Genomic DNA, 13,842 nt, shown 5'->3' on the forward strand with positions numbered 1-13,842 from the left:
CATCTCAGCCTGACTTGGGGCCGGTGTCTGTGAGTGGGACCTGTGTCCCCTCCCCAAGGCCCGGAGGGAGGACACAGCCCTGCAGGGAGGGAGTTTGCTCTGCCTCTGTCTGATGCTGCCCAAACCAGCACTTGGCTTGTTCCTACAGTGCTCACCCTGACTGTGCAAACCCGCCTGGTGGGCTCAACAGCGCCCAAAGTGCCAAAACCTGAGGATTTTCACCCCAACCTGCGTCTTCTGTGTGGAAAAAGCACATCCTGAGCTCCTGAGCCAGCCCTTCCAAGCTGCCACCAGCCCTGTCCCTCTGGGGAGGTGACCCTCACTCAGCAGCTTGGCACCCAGCGTCATTTTCTACCCAGCTAAGGAGAAGCAGCCAAACACCATCCAGCCAGTCCCCATCAGTAGCTGCTTCCAACAGAAGTCACCCAAAAAACGCCTCAGGGCCGTGCAGCCCCGGCTGCTGGGAGCAGATGGCAACCAGGCGGCCACCTGCAGTCCCCAGCCCTCCCTGCAGTCCCCAGCCCTCCCTGCTGTCCCCAGCCTCCCTGATGTTCCCCAGCCCTCCCTGCTGTCCCCCACCCCTCTCTGATGTCCCCCAGCCCTCCCTGCTGTCCCCCAGCCCTCCCTGCAGTCCCCAGCCCTCCCTGCAGTCCCCAGCCCTCCCCGCTGTCCCCCAGCCCTCCCCGCTGTCCCCAGCCCTCCTCATGTCCCCAGCCCCCCTGCTGTCCCCAGCCCTCCCTGATGTCCCCAGCCCTCCCCGCTGTCCCCAGCTCTCCCTGATGTCCCCAGCCCTCCCTGCTGTCCCCAACCCTCCCCGATGTCCCCAGCCCTCCCCGCTGGCCCCAACCCTCCCCGCTGTCCCCAGCTCTCCCTGATGTCCCCCAGCCCTCCCTGATGTCCCCCAGCCCTCCCCGCTGTCCCCAGCCCTCCCCGCTGTCCCCAGCCCTCCCCGATGTCCCCCAGCCCTCCCCGATGTCCCCCAGCCCTCCCCGATGTCCCCCAGCCCTCCCTGATGTCCCCCAGCCCTCCCTGATGTCCCCAGCCCTCCCCGCTGTCCCCCAGCTCTCCCTGATGTCCCCAGCTCTCCCTGATGTCCCCCAGCTCTCTCTGATGTCCCCACCCCTCCCTGATGTCCCCAGCCTGGCAGAGCTGTCCCCTGCTCATGGCAAGGGCTGGGGAGCAGTCTCAGGATGGATCCCCAAGGCTCCCTCGGGGCTCGGAGCCCGGCAGCTCCTGTTTCAGCAGCTGCCATGTGATTTTGCCCTGGGTATATTTTAAGCGCTGCAGTTGACATCACACCTTCTTCCCCAGGATGCTGCTTTCTATAAGTTTCCAGGCAAAACCATTCCCAAATCTCCCTTTCAGCTTCTCCCCACCAGGCACGGAGCTGCCCTGGCCTGAATTTCCCCCATTCCCTGCAGCATTGTCTTGGCACAGCCTCGGCAGCTGAACGGGGCTGAGGAGCAGGCAGGTGATATGAATGATCCCCCTTGAAAAAACAAGGGAAAAGTGGGGGAAATCAGAGGCTGTGAGATGCCCAGCTCAGCCAGCAATCAGACTGGGGTGGGATTGGTCCACCGGCCCCACAGGGTGGGTGTGGAGAGCAAGGCAACAGGGAGGGATCCATGCAGGATGGTTCATCAGGGTTCATCCTGCTCCCTTCTTCTCTTTGGGGCTTGGCACAAATGAAAAATCCTTCCTGTGTCCCAACAGACCACCTCGAAAAGCCCCATCAAAGCAGACCCTGCTCCATCCCAGCTGCACTCCTGGATCAAATGAAATGCTGCATCCTGCCCCAAAGCAGCACCGAGCCTGCGAACCCCAGGCTGGAGCTCCCCTGGCCACCCGAGGCAAAGGGCCCGGGCAGGGGTGGAGCAGCACGGCTGCTGTGCTGGTTCTGGTGGCAGCACAAACTGAGCTTGGAGCCCGCATGGCTCATCCCAGGAACACCCTCCGTGTCCCCAGAGACCTTCACCCGAGCCTCCCCCACCTCTGATCCAGCAGCTCGGGCTGAGCCGTGGCTGATGGGGAGCAGCAGAGGGCAGTGATCCAACCCGCTTTTCCCTCCTCCTGGCAATTCTCACCTGCGGCTCTGTCTCAGCACGTCCCGCTGGATCTCAGTGCCAGCACCAGGCACACAAGTGCTCCTTGTCCTTCCTTGGTGTCCCCAGAGCCAGGAGAGGCTGTAGGAATGCCCCACATGGCACAAACCCACCCTTCAGTGCCCTGAGAGCACCCCGGTCCCAAATAAACAAAACATCCGGCCAAGGGACTGAGTCCTGACCCTGAACCCGGCACAGGTTCTTCTGTTTGGGTCCTCTGGCTGTGACCGAGCCAGGTGTCTGCACAGGCTGTCCTGTAAAGGAACAGTCGGTCTGTGATCCAGCCTCCACTGGAGCTGTACAGGCACAGGGGAAAGCCTGGGAGAGGTCACTGGGAGGACTAAAGCAGCTGATGAAAAAGAAAACCAACTCCATGGCAGCATTTCGGCTGGAAACGATCATCCACGTGAAGACAGGCGGGTTGGAATGAGCTGCCCTCCCTCCTTGGTGCCCCTCAACCCTCCAAGGCTCTCAACGAGCTTTAAGGACAGAAAAAAGCCCCAAGGAATGCGCAGCGCTGCTGGAGAGAAGAGCCTGGATGCCATCCCTGTCACCCTCCCATCCAGCGGGAAGAGGCTGGCACCAGCCCCGGGGCTGATTCCTCTCTCCCATCCAGCTCACGACCGGGAGAGGGAATCGGAGTCGGGAGAGCTCTGAGGAGCTTTCCTGCCCCAGCAGCAGCTCCTGGCATGAGCGAGGAGCGTTCCTGCCCCAGCAGCAGCTCCTGGGATGAGTGAGGAGCGTTCCTGCCCCAGCAGCAGCTCCCGGGATGAGTGAGGAGCGTTCCTGCCCCAGCAGCAGCTCCCGGGATGAGTGAGGAGCGTTCCTGTCCCAGCAGCAGCTCCTGGGATGAGTGAGGAGCGTTCCTGCCCCAGCAGCAGCTCCTGGGATGAGCGAGGAGCGTTCCTGCCCCAGCAGCAGCTCCTGGGATGAGTGAGGAGCGTTCCTGCCCCAGCAGCAGCTCCTGGGATGAGCGAGGAGCGTTCCTGCCCGCTCACACCAGGGCTGCGGGACCGTGCCTTGAGCATCCTGCACCCAGGAGCTTGGCAGGATGTCAGGGCAGGGGGATCTTTCAGGCCAGGAGAGATTTCCTGCAGCTTTGCAAGGAGCTGAGAGAGGGATTTTCATCCTTAAGGCTCCTTGCTCGGCCGGGGGTGACAGCAGGAGGTGGCTCGGCTGAGGGAGGTGTGACAGGAGCTGCTCCCAAGCCTCCCGGGAAGAGCAGGCTGTGCTTTAGGGGCTGCTTTGTACCTGCTCCATCCTCCCTCGTTCCTGCTCCCTCCTCCTTTCTCCCCAGAGCTTTCTGAGCCGGCTCCAAGGGAAGGAGCCTCTGCCTTCATCCCTTTCCCGAGGCTCCGGCACCACCTGGAGCCAAGGGAAGCTGGAGCCAGCGCTGAGATCAAGCGACCCTTGATGGGATCAGGGGAAGGATTTACTCAGGGCCTCAGCAAACAGGACTTTACTCTCTATCCGAGATCCCTTAGAGCTCCAGGATCCCCCCCTGGAACCCCCCCAGGGGCATCCCCCAGCTCCTCCATTCAGCGGCCTCCCGGGGCATCTTCCAGTGGAAACGCCCACCCAGATCAGCCCTTGGAGAGAAACCATCCAGAGTCCGTCTGTCCGTCCCCATCCCCTCCCCCGCAGCATCCCCCGGCGCAGGGAGGGGGATATTTTATCCCAACAAAGCCAGGACAGCAGCACGTCCCATTGTCCGGCTCGGGATCAACCGCTGCCACCCGGGAGGAGCTTCGGGCATCCAACAAAACTGGCACGGCCAAAGAGAGCCCGGAGGAGGCGCAGAGACGAACAGCAGGAGAAATCAACCCCTCCGAGAAACAATGCAGCTTCTTCTGAGGCCGGGATCGTCCCCGCTGCAGGGCTCGACCTCGGCTGAGTCCCCGCTGAGAAAGGGACCGAGGAGGAATGCGGCCACACGGGGGTCCCCAGGGCTGGGGGGGCACGGGGGGAGATCGTGTTTGGAGAGGGGATTGAAAAGCCCGTGGCCTTTGCAGAGACCTGGGGCTCCGTTTCGGCTGCGCTTGAAAAATTAAATTTAAATTTCCAGCTGAAAATTTAACCCCTGGGGCCAAATACAACCCAGGATCTGGGGAAGGAGGCTGTGAGTCAAGGGAAGAGTTTGGGAGTGCGGAGGGAGCCGGGATAAATCATTCAATCAGGCTGATTTTTACGGCTGTTTTATCCTTCCCTTCTCTTTGGTACCTAGAATTTACAGCTCCTCCAAAAAGATGCTCCAAGCTGAAGCCAAGGGCACAGAACACGCGGCAGCATCTCTGCAGCTGCGAGAGGAGGGTCGGGTGGCACCCGCAGGTCCCAGCCTCCTCCGTGCCTCAGTTTCCCCCCGTACGGAGCTGTGTCCTCATCTGAATTCCTCAGCAGCTGAAGGGGCTGGGGGTGCAGGAGAATGCGGGGCTCTCGCTTGGCTGGGAAGTCCTGGGGGGAATAAATCAGCAAAATAGAAGAATTAGAGGAGTCGGGAGAGAGAATGAGAGGAAGAGCGAGGAGGCGGTGGCGGGGAGACAGACGGCACCGACCATCTGCTGCGGGTGCTTTTAATTGCTCGGGCTCGTTCAGCTCCTCTGCCTCGGCTCCTCTGCAGGGGAAGCGGCCCCAGCAGCAGCCTGGGCCGCAGGAACACCCGGCAATGGGGCAGGACGAGCCCGAGCAGCCCAGGGGCGATGGGAGAGCCGCGTTTTGCGGGGCTGAGCTGCGAGAGCGGCGCCTGCCAGGGCCGGCTCCAGCACCGAACCACCCCCGGGGCCGGGGAGCCTCCGGCAGCCGACCCCGGCAGAGCCACGCTGGAGCAGGGGAAGGAAAAGCTGCCCGGAGCAGCTGCAGAGGCTCCAGCAGGCAGATGCCCGATCCCTCGCAGCTTTTTAGGGATGCCTCAGTTCGAGGGCTTGACGTGCACCTGGGGCTGCTGAGCTCTGCTCCAGGCTATAAATACCCCTCTGCTCGCTCCAGCAGCTTCTTCTGACACATCGGCATCCCAAATATCTCCCTTGTGCTCCCCATTGCTGCCCTGGCACCTGTGACCCCCCCAAAAACCCTCCCCCAGGGTCCCCATTCCTGCAGCATTGCTGTCCCCACACCCCAAAATCACCTTTGCCAATGGGCAGGAGCAGGAATGAAAATCAAAATATAAAATAAAAATTTGGGCATCCTTCTGAGCGTGAGCTCTCCCACTGGACCAGGAACCTCCCCCTTGCCAGGCTGCACCAGTCTGGGTGGGTTTGGGGGTCCCCCCCAGCACAAGGGCTGCAGCCCAAGAGGTGTTTGTGTCGGCCCTACCATAAAATAAACAATAACAACGAGCCCCCATTCCCCCCAGAGCCCTTCTATCCCTTCTTGGGGTTGGGGGGAGCCCAAGCTGTTAGTTATTCCTTCACCACAAGAAGCCATGGGCTCCTCAGCCGGGCTCACAGCACGGAGCACCCACTCTCCCGGGGCTGGGGTTGATTTAGAGCTGGGCCGGGGGGTCCCCAGGCTCCCCAAGGCCCCCCAAGCCTTCCTGGGCTGGAGCTGCCGAGCCCCATCACGGACCGTGTTAGGCAGAGCCCGTGAACTGTGCACAGCAGGGACGGTCCCGGCAGGAAAACACAGCCTCACGTGTCCACACAGCCCAGGAAAATCCAGCGGGGGCTGTGGACCCCTGGGGCATTCCCTGAGAATCCACACTGGGAGCATCGAGCTGCCTGTGCTCCCCATCACAGGGGACACCTTGCATCCTGCAAAACTGCCTTTGGGATTCAGGGGGAAAGGCAGCCAGAGGTGGGAGCTGGCAGGAGGGATCCGGGTGGGAAGCTCAGGGGTTCGGAGAAGCAGCAGAGCTGCACATCCCTCACCAGAGTGTTCACAAACAGGACCGGTGCTGCCAGCAGAACAAACGTGCCGTGCCTGGGGTTCAAATTCCTTCCTTAGGAGAGGCTGATGCTGAAATCCAAAGCTCCAGAGAGCTGCTCTCACCCAGTGCTGGGTGCCTGGAGCTGCTTGGGCCTCTGTTAGTGCCCAGTGGGGAGAATTATCCCAATAAAGGCAAAAGATGAGGATGGACCTGCAGGGCAGCAGTGAAGGTGAGAGCCCAAAGGCAGTGAAGAGGATGTGGAGGTGAATACGTGTCCTGTGTTTGGGACGAGCCAGAGGGTCCCTGATGGACCAAAATGAAAGCTGGCCTGAAGGATTCCCAGGCAAAACTGGGAAAATGCATCCAAAGAAATCACTCACTCAAATCACTCAACACAACAAGCTGAGAGCACCAACAGGGAAAAGCTGCGGGTGAAAGAAGTCAGATCCTCAATCTTGGATCAAATCCTGCTCCCAGCCCTCCCCTCCCAGCTTCATCCTTCCCTTTGGGGCTTCCCGCTGGTTTTCCCAGGGAGGTTTATCCAAGGTGGATCACGGGGAGCAGGGTGGGAGCTGTGGGACACGGGCGGTCCTGCGGGTCTGGCACCTCCAGGGGGGCTGGAAACGCAGCGCTGCTCCCGAGGGAGCCGCCACGGCCGGGATAAAACCCGAGGATCAGACAAGCATTAAAAGGTGGGGAGGAAAGGGCACGGGAAAAGCAGAGGGCGCCTCTGCCTGATGCTCCTCAGGGCCAGGGAGGGATCTCGGGAAGAGCCAGCCCCGCTGCCCAAGTCGCTTCCCCGCCTGATTGCCGCTCCGAATGACACAATTAGCATGTGCCAAGGTAATTACAGACTGTACAGATCAGTATCATCCTCACCGCGATTCCCGTGGAAAACTGAGGAGTGAGAGCAAAAAACAAATCACCTCCAAAACGCAGGGAACGGGACAACACCGCAGCCTCACTCACAGCTCTGCACCGAGAGCCGCTCTGCATTACCGGGGTAAATCGGGGATTCAGCAGCCTCCGAGCAATGCGGGATTGCGGTGGATGAGTTGTGTTAATCCACACGAGCCCTCTGCCCTGCTCCTTCCTTTTCCTCCAGCGTAGGGCTGGGATTTGTGGCCTTTTCCTGCTCTATAATCGCCCGGAGGGAGACATTAATGGGCAGCTGGAAGGAGAAATCGCAGAGCTGGGCAGCTGCTCGCAGTTTAGGATTGCGACGTGTTAATTATGTTAAATGCATTAAGTAATTTAACTGCGTTAATGAGGGAGAGAAGAGAAGGGATGCTCTGGATGTCCGAGGTGTCGGAGGAAATAGGACACCTACAGCCAAAGCCGCACAGACTCCTCGTTCCCATCGGTTCCTTTGGAAGAAAACAGTTTTTAAGATTTTCCAGCCCGGTTCGGAGATGTTCAGGTTGTGTTTGGACGCTCCGTCCCTGCAGGGAAGGAATGAAATTCCTTTTCCTCCGGAGATCGCTGCAGCCCCCGGGAGCTGCGCAGGCCGGGAGGAGCCAGCGGGCTCAGCCGGGTCCCGATGTCACTAGATGTCACTAGATGTCACTAGATATCACTAGATGTCACTAGAGCATCTCGGTGAGGCTCGGGGGGCGTCCGCAGCCTCGGGGGACCCTCCGAGCCTCTCCCAGCCCCGCCGAGCAGAGCCCGCAGCCGCCCCAGCCCAGGGCTGCTCCGGAGGGATCCCAGCTGCCGTCCCAGCACAGCCGAGCTCCGAGGCATCGCCGTTGCCCTGGATACCGCCCGTTTTCTGGCTGAGACTTTATTTGGGCGGAAAAACTGAAGATCTTGGCTGCTTAGCCAGGATTTCTCCCGCAGCGGGCTCGGCTCTGGGCCCTGCCCACGTCTGGGCTCTGTCGGGCAGCAGCACGAGCCTGATGCAGATCCCAAATATTCCTCTCTAGGGCCTGCAAATTCCCCTCCAGACCCTGTGCAGACCCCAGCTGTCCCCTCGGAATGGGGGATCACCTTCTCCAGGCTATAAAGGGAAGAGGCGAGACAAACCCTGGAGTTTCTCTGGGATAAAACCCAGCTCTTAAACCCAGGCACGATCACACGGGAACAGCCATCCCACGGAGGTTAAACTGCCCCCGCGGACTGGCAGCAGAGCAGGGGATTCCAGCACTCCCAAACAAGGAATTGGCCAAGAAAATCAGTTTAGTTCAATCGCTGCAGCGGCTGGCACAGGGATGAACCAATCTAGAAAGCAGCTCCATTAAATTACTGCAATTTCTGGGTGTGGATCAGATCTGGATTTACAGACCTCCAAGCAGGGCACTGTCCACAGCAGAGCAGATTTTCAGAGAGGTCTGGTTTTCCTACCTCAGGACCTTCCCTTGGCCCTCCAGGACCAGCAGTCCTGGAGCTGAATCAATCCCTGCTTGGGAAAGAGACAGCAGAACCTGGAGATGTGTTCAGCTCAGGTCAGAATGCACGTGGGTACCTGAAATGGGAGAAATCCACCCCAAATTCAAGCCTGGCTGGGAGGACAAAGTCCCCAGGGCCAGCAGAGCAGAGGGACGACACAAGGCAGGCAGAGGACCCCCAGGATGAGAAAACGGGGCAGTGAATGAACTGGAATTATCCCAGTCCCTGCTGGGCAGGGAGCATTGCTGCAGGGCTGCTGTGGTAAGAGACATCCCCTCCAGGCCCAGTAAAACCAGTATCCCTCCAGTCCCTTCATCAGACAAAACCCACAGACCCACCACCTGCCCAGGAGGTGCCCCCAGACCAGCTTGGGAGAGAGATTTTGGGGTTCACTTCCTCCTTTGGGGCACGGCCAGGACAGACCTCAAAGGAAGGGAGAGCTGGGAACAGCCCTGACTCACCTTCCCAGACAGCAGCTGGGATCCACGAGTCCCTGGGATTCAGCAACCACAGCACAGCCTAAAAAAAGAGATGACATTAATTCACAGTGAACACCCAGTTATTTTGGGGGTGCTTCAGTGGGTGCTGGTGCACCTGGAAGCTTTTAACCCACAGAATCCAGCACTGCCAGCACAGATCAGGGGGATGAAGCACAGGACAATCCTGCTGAGCGGCACTAAGACCCCATCCATCCTCCAAAGGGATTTTTTTGCAATGGGAAGGAGGGAAAGCAGCGGGATCTGCTCATTCTCAGCCGGATTTCCCCAGTCCCCCAGGAGCTGTGTTCCCTGACACCGGGGCATCAGATTTCCATGGCTGAGGATCAGCCTCTTATCACCGGGGTCTGCAGGAAATTGGGGCTGATGGGAGGCCCTGGGAGCCAGGATGGGGCTGGGAGGTTGGATCAGCAGCTGCCAGGACAGTCACAGAGCCCAGGGCCCTCTGAGCTCCCCTACCTGGGCAGAACATATTGGGGTGCACTCCAGGGGGGAATTTCGGGGGTTACCCCAGGGATTTGCTTGTTTGGGGAGAGCACAGCACTCACCTCCCACCTGCTGCCATCACCACACCTGGGATGGGGACACAGAGTAGGGTAATGGGGAGAACATGAGCCTCTGCTGGGCTCTGGAGCCATGGCAGGGAGAAATCCTCATCCTCATCCTCTTCTACAGGCTGCTATGACAGGACACAGAAGGAAAGATGTTTGTAAGAGCACCCAAGACCCCCCAAAGTCCCAATCCCGTGTCCTGTTACCCTCAGCCTCTGCTCTAAGAACCGAGCAGGAGGAGCAGCAATTTTCCAGGAGCCAGGGAGTGGCAGTGCCTCAGGATGGGGCTGAGCTCCTTCTGTTGGGGTCTCCTCAGCCCACCCAGCTCCTCCAGAGAGAGCTGCTCCCCACCACATCTCTCTGCTCCATATTTATTAAAACAACAATCAGGGGCTCTGCCTCCAGGTGCCAGCAGAAGCCTTGGAAAAAAAGAACCATCCCAAGGCCAAGTTTGGTGAGGAGCAAAGGGCCAGGGATGGGATGGGGGCCCCCCGTGGGAAGAGGGGGCTGCAGCACGTGGAGCCCCACCAAGGTGTCCCAGCTGTCCCCAGGGTGGGGTGATGGATCTCAGAGCAGTGCACAGCTCCTGCACCTGGTTCCAGATGAATTTTTCTTCCTCTAGCAAATGCTTTCTCCCCCACCCAGGAAGGGCAAATCCCCCTTTTGGGGATGGATAGAACCTTCACTCCTTCCCAGGAAAAACCTGTCCAGCTGTGAGCTGCTGTGCCCTTGCCCAGAAGTGGTTTTCATGGGAAAAGGTGAACTGACAATTCCAGGGAAGTGGCTGGGCTGGGAGCCAGCCCTGCTGGAATTAGAGGATGGATCTCAGCCTGGAACACCACACAGCCCCCACAGGGTCAGTGAATCCCGGTGCAGAGCCTCTGAATTAAAGGAGTTAATGAAATTACTGCGAGCTGGAGGGACACAGAGCCACCTTTGCGCCTTCCTCCTCAGGAAAGCGCTCCCCGGGGATGCTCCAAAATCCAAAATCCACTGCCGGTACCCCTGTGCTGCTGCTGCTGCTCAGACGGGCAGTGCCGGAGGGATGGAGAGCAAAACAAAGATGCTGCAGCAACCTCCTCGCTCCTGCTGCCAATTAACCTTCCTCCTGCAACTTTATCCTCCCGCCGGTCCCCAGGCGCGGCTCCAGCTGGGCTGAGGGGCTGGGATCAGCCTTGCAGCTCCTGGGGGAGCACGGGCACACAGAGGGATGCTCTGCTGCCCTAACAGCCGTGACTCCTGCTGCGGGAGGGGCAGCGCCGGGACAGCCTCGCTGGGCTCATGCCCGGGGCAAGGTCACTGCCTTTAGTTCCCCCCGTGAGCTGAAGGGAAGGGGCAGCGAGAGCCGCGCCTGGGACCCATTAAATCCCATCCCAGCGGGCACACGTGGCCCCGGGAGCAGGGGGGACTCTGTTTCCTCTTCCCCAAGCAATGTCATCCCAAAAAGAGGGCCAGGAGAGCAGGGGAGGATGGGGGGGCTCGGCAGAGATGCTGTTGGGAGGGAAGGAGGGTTGTTGGTGCAGGTCAGATCCTGCTCATGGGGTGACTCCCTCAGCCTGGGAGAAGATGTGCTGGGATCTCTGATACCCAAATTAGCAGTGCCAAACCCAAACACGGTGCTTCCTGAAGGCTGAAATTTGGTGTCTGTGCTCTGAGAACCTCTGCCCAAAGGCAAACACCTCTTACAGGACCCCCCCACCCTACAGGATCCCCCAAGACCCCAAACCCAGAGTCCCGTGTCCCTCCCACCTGCTCAGCAGCAGGGGCTCCATCCCCAGCTCCCTCCACCAGGTTCCAGCTCCTCCCTCCAGATTTTGGGTACTGCTGGGGTGGGGAACCCCCACTGAAGATGCTCAGAAAGAGGAGGAACAAAAAATAAAATCACAAATCAACACTTTTCACCCAGAATGGCCCATTCTGCCCATTTCCCACGGGGAAGGTGGTGCCCAAACCACAATATAATTTTTTTTCCCAGACCCACCTCTCTAAAACACTCATTTCCCCCCAAATTACCTGAGTTGATGACTTTCCAATAGGCTTCAAATCCTGGGCTCTGGGTTCTCTGAGAGATGCCAGCAGGAACATCCTCTCCCAGGTGTAGGGTTGGCTGCTGAGCCCTCACCCCCAGACCCAGAAGGTTTTCACCCTGGTTCCATGCAGGAGGGGCTGCTCCTGGCTCTTTCTTCTTCCCCAGTAACTCTGGGCACCGAGGTTTAATGGGAAAATGCTGTGGGCTGTTTGGGCAGCAGGAGGAAGGCAAGTCTTGCTCCAATTTGGCAGAGGTTGCCTCCACTTATTGCTCTGAGCTTTCCCCCCTGCTGCTGCGGAGGCTTTGAACCAGCTCAGATCCCATTAATGGGGTTAAGCAACAGCAGGGAAAACACAGAGTTAGTAACAGAGGCAATAGAGGGAACCTGCTGGTGTCTGAGGCCTGATCCCATGGGATCTGAGCTCTCCATCAGCTGGGGAGTTGTTCTTGAGAAACACCCCAGAAAAGACCGAGTCATGGAAAGATGTGGGATGTGTTTGGGGAAAGCTTCAGGGCACACAGTTCTCCTCCAGCCCAAGTGAGGGACGTGTGGTCCCAAGAACCTTCATCCACTCACCTGGGCCAAGCATCCCCTGGGACACGGGAGCGCTGCCCCATCCCCTCGGAGCCGAGCACAATCCCTTTGCCGAGCCACCACATCTCCTGTGTTGTGTTTCTACCAATTAGCTCGCTCAAGGCAATTAGGGAGCTCCAACACCTCCAGCCATCAGCTTCCTATCACAGCGTGACCCAGAGGGTGTGAGCAGGGAGCAGGGAATGTCCTGGAGCTGCACTGTGCCACTTTGGGATGGGAAGGAAAGGGAAGATGGAGTGTGTCGTGCATCTGCTGCAATTGCAGAATCACAGAGTGGTTTGGGATGGAAGGGACATCAAAAACCACCCAGCTGCACCCCCCTGCCTTGGACAGGGACACCGAGGGCTCTGAGGTAAAAACCTCAGCATCATCGAGGTCTCTCACTCTCAGAGAAGAGCAAAGGAGGTGCCAAGTGTCCCACAAACCTTTCCACCCCACCAGTGGGTGTCCAGAGGTGAGCACGGCAGCCCACAGCGAAGGAGAGGTGGGAAAGAAAAGGGGAGGAAGCACAGGACCGACACTCCAGACAAAAGATCAGCCTCTTACACACCACACATGCCAGCCCCGCTCCTCAGCAGGGTTAAACCCACCCCATGCTCCTCGGGGGGGCTTTTTTTGGGGTGCTTTAGACATTTTTAGGGGTGAAATTCCTTAAAAGTTCAGCAGCACAGGGGTTTTGTTTCCTATCAAGGAGCCTTTGAGCTGTGGAACAGCTTGGGCTCCTCACAGGGGGATTTGTGGTTGAAAGGTCAAAGCTGTTTCTGGTTCCCCTTATCAGCCTTGGCCGAGCACGGAGGAAGCGAAGGAAACCTTTGGGTCGGGTCAGGGAGGTCACGCCGGGGACGGAGCACAGGGGCACCGGGGATCCGGAGAGCAGGCGCCGCTGGCAGAAGGTGTGGAGAAAGGCAGGAGTCGGGAATTCTGTGTCCCTCCAGGCCCCCCCAGAGCCGGGGGATGGAGGGACACAGCAGGTTGGGGGACGGGGCCCAGTGGATTTGGCCACTGCGATTACGGATTTGTCCCCAGGAGCGGCCACTCCGCTCTCTGGACCCTCCCGGCACTGCTGGGGTTGGTTTGGCTCCTCTGTGGACATGGATGAGGATCCCTGCTGGATCTGGGAACTCCTCCAGGGACACGGAGCTGGCTGGGCACAGCTCCCGCTCCGAGAAGGCCAGAAGCAGTGTTTGCTTTGCAGGACCAAGGCCTCCTGAGCTTGGCTGGTCCTGAGGGACAAGTTCTCCACACAACGTGTGTCCCACGGGACCACCTTGGCCTTAAACCCAAAATACTCAGAGCAGAAGCATCCTCCAGCCCAGCAAAGCTGAAATGCATCTGGGCTCAGCTCCTACCCAGCCCTGGCTTGTTCACAGCCTTCTTCCTGGAGAAAAGGACACTCAGAGGTGACCTCATGGCTCTCTCCAAGCTCCTGAAGGTGCCTGTGGGCAGCTGGGGTCGGTCTCTGCTCCCAGGCAGCGCTGGCACAACCAGAGGACACAGCCTCAAGCTGTGCCAAGGGAAATTTGGGTTGGACATCAGGAAAAAGTTCTTCATGGGAAGAGTGGTAAAATACTGGAATGCTCTGCCTGGGGAGGTGGTGCAGTCACCATCCCTGGGGGTGTTTAGAAAAGGACTGGATGTGGCACTCGGTTTAGTTGAGGTGTTTGGGCTGGGTTGGACTCGATGATCTTGAAGGTCTCGTCCAACCTGGTGATTCTGTGATTCATCCTCCTCTTTCCATCCATCCATCATCCATCCATCCATCCATCCATCCATCCATCCATCCATCCATCCATCCATCCATCCATCATCCATCATCCA

General features: G+C 59.0%; 1 long non-coding RNA gene across 1 annotated transcript; it reads right to left on the reverse strand.

The window, feature by feature from the left end:
* Nucleotides 1–8,282: 8,282 nt before the first annotated feature.
* Nucleotides 8,283–9,475, reverse strand: LOC131587696 (uncharacterized). Its single transcript, XR_009279410.1, has 3 exons — nt 9,398–9,475; nt 8,814–8,871; nt 8,283–8,428 (listed from the first exon to the last, which is right to left on the reverse strand). It is a non-coding gene; the product is annotated as an uncharacterized LOC131587696 (long non-coding RNA).
* Nucleotides 9,476–13,842: the final 4,367 nt, after the last annotated feature.

The sequence above is a fragment of the Poecile atricapillus genome, chromosome 23, assembly GCF_030490865.1.
Source record: "Poecile atricapillus isolate bPoeAtr1 chromosome 23, bPoeAtr1.hap1, whole genome shotgun sequence".
Lineage (NCBI taxonomy): Eukaryota > Metazoa > Chordata > Aves > Passeriformes > Paridae > Poecile > Poecile atricapillus.